The sequence below is a fragment of the Pundamilia nyererei genome, unplaced genomic scaffold (assembly GCF_000239375.1).
Source record: "Pundamilia nyererei isolate P.nyererei 1_Seehausen unplaced genomic scaffold, PunNye1.0 scaffold02481, whole genome shotgun sequence".
Lineage (NCBI taxonomy): Eukaryota > Metazoa > Chordata > Actinopteri > Cichliformes > Cichlidae > Pundamilia > Pundamilia nyererei.
Genome location: NW_005189882.1, coordinates 1 through 2,709, shown reverse-complemented (window position 1 = coordinate 2,709; position 2,709 = coordinate 1). Strand labels below are relative to the sequence as shown.

The 2,709-nt window shown below is 38.0% G+C and overlaps 1 long non-coding RNA gene across 1 annotated transcript; it reads right to left on the bottom strand.

Annotated features, from left to right (window-relative positions):
- Positions 1 to 821: 821 nt before the first annotated feature.
- LOC102209650 (uncharacterized) lies at positions 822 to 2,696 on the bottom strand. Its single transcript, XR_312591.2, has 3 exons — positions 2,624 to 2,696; positions 1,552 to 1,725; positions 822 to 1,317 (listed from the first exon to the last, which is right to left on the bottom strand). It is a non-coding gene; the product is annotated as an uncharacterized LOC102209650 (long non-coding RNA).
- Positions 2,697 to 2,709: the final 13 nt, after the last annotated feature.

The window sequence follows — 2,709 nt, the reverse complement described above, 5'->3', positions numbered from 1 at the left end:
ACCTGGGCCCGCCTACTATCCTCGGAAACGTAAAATGATTGGCTAGAAGTGTATCACAGCTCAGGGAAAAAAAGCACCGAAATAAAGCACTGAAATGTGCACTGCTTTTCGGTCTGGTTACTACCGTTTATGTCAGAACGACACCGGTACCCATCCCTAGTCTCGGGTTTCATTTTTTCCAGATAAAATGACCCTTATTCATTCCAACTGATTAAGCATTATAAAGCAACAACAGTTGTCTCAAGTTGTACAGCAGGAAACCCTACAATATCACAGAACATATATGAACAATCACACTCATCCTATTGAGCAGTACTTGGCTACAGCTGGAAGGAGGAACTCATTTTTCCCAGGAAAAGACCTCCAGGGTTAGGGAGGGTTGACTTTTCCCTCACTTGCTTTATCATAAACCAATGTCTTCTGTCTAATCTTATAAGTAGAGAGAATGTCTATCTTTTCATTCAAAACTGTGAGCTGGTTCCACCAGGGAGGAGGTTGATAGCTGAAGGGAGCACCTCCCATTTTACTTTCAGAAACTCAAGGAACCAGAGGTCAACCAGCTGTCTGACAGTGAAGTGCCGCAATAGGGTAATGTAGGAGTATCAGATATGAAGACATATGGATATATGGAGACAAGCTAATATGGGAGAAATATGTTCTCTCCATTTAGCCCCTTTTAGTACTCTCATTGCAGCAATTTGGATCAGCTTAAAGCTTTTCATGGAACTTTTAGGACAACCTGCAAATAATGTAATATATCAGTCAGGGGTAGGGATAGCTCAGTAGGTAGAGTGGCGGCTCCATGATCGGAGGAATTTCCCCACGGGCATAAATAAAGTAATCATTATTATTATTAAAAATAGTAAGTGTGTGATTCAGGTTTTTCCAAGGCTATTATAGGCTAAGATGTTTTAAATTGTAATAAAACTAATCACAGGAAGTTAGTAGTATATTAATCTTTAGTATGCTCATTAAAGGACATAATCTGGAAAAAAAAAACCTCCAAGACTAATTTTTACAAACTTTTACAAAAATATTTATAAACAGCAATTCAGAGTCTAAAATTGTATAAGACTTAGCTTTTTAAGTAAGAATATGATACAAATTACAAATTATATGGAGTGAAAAGGACTAAACACTGACCTCAGAGTTTTCAGAGTACAATGCAGACTCTGCAGTTCTGCAGAAATATATTTGGCTCCTGAATCCTGAAGGTCATTGTCACTCAGGTCCAGCTCTCTTAGACAGGAGGACGGGCAGCTTAGAACTAAGGAAAGAGCTTCACAGCTTTTCCCTGAGAGGTTACAGCAATTCAGTCTGACAAAAAAAAACACTGACTTTATAACAATTGATGATGCAATCAGCAGTTACTACTGGCAACATTTAATATTTCAGAAATGGTTGAAAATTTTGCCTTATTTTAAACAGAAATGTGGCAGGTTACTCTTACTAAGGAATATTAAAAATGCTAAGCTACAAAAAAAAAGATCTTTACTTTTCAGCTAAAATAATTCAACATAAATAAATAAATAAAATATTCACTAATCTGACCTCAGACTTTCTAGTGTACAATGTGGACTCTGCAGAGCAGCATTAAGAAGCTTCACTCCCGAATCCTGCAGATTGTTGTTACTCAGGTCTAACTCTGTCAGACTACAGGACTGGGAGCTCAGAATTGAGGACAAAGCTTCACAGCTTCTCTTAGAGAGGAAACAGCCACTCAGTCTAAAGAGAAAAGAAACAAAAATCAGTACAAGAGATGTCCTTGTTAACAAAAAACCTAAATGTCAGGAAAAAATTGCTCATTAAATCATCATTATACCTCTAAACGGAAAAGCAACTGAGCAACTAGTACAATTAATTAGTAAGTAGGGCTGGGCGATATGGCTTAAAATTCATGTCGCGATATAATTTGAAGCATCTGCGGTAACATATATATCGCGATATATTCTTTTCTTCTGTATAACATATTTTCCACACTATAAGGCACACTTAAAATCCTTTAATTTTCTCAAAAATCGAGTGTGCCTTATGTATGAATTCTGGTTGTTCTTACTGACCTCGAACCGATTTTGGCGTGCAGAAATCTGTTAAAAATGTTTTAGTACAACGTTGGTAAGCCGCACTGCTTGATGGATTGTCAGAGCATTACGGCTGCCGTAGTGAGGAGCTTATTTCACAAATAAAAATCACAAGATGCTTCCCCATCATCAGATAATTATACTGTAACTTTGATTACTATTTCTTCTTGGTGCCAAATTTCTGACTCTAGTTCAGTTTTAGAAACCTCATGTTAAACTGTGCAAGTATCAGTGCCTGAAAAACCCAATCCCCACGTGTTTTAAACCTAGTACGTGGGACCACCAAGTAACCTCTGACCTGACGACCTAAGTGCTCGGGATGAAGCATGAGGTTTCAACAGGTCAGAGATATACTGGGGAGCCTCGACTGAAATGAATAGTCTAAAAAACGGATATTTGTTTGGACCAAGAAACACAACGAATGGACATTAGACCAGTGGAAATCTGTGCTTTAGTCTGATAAGTCCACATTGGAGATCTTTGGTTCCACCCACCAATAATAAACATTTTAAAAGTAAAGGAATAAGTATATATTTGCTTACATGGCTTTGTTGGAGGCTTTGACCACTGGCAGCAGCCTCAGAAGAGCCTCCTCTGAAGCAGAGTATTTCTTCAGGTCAAACACATC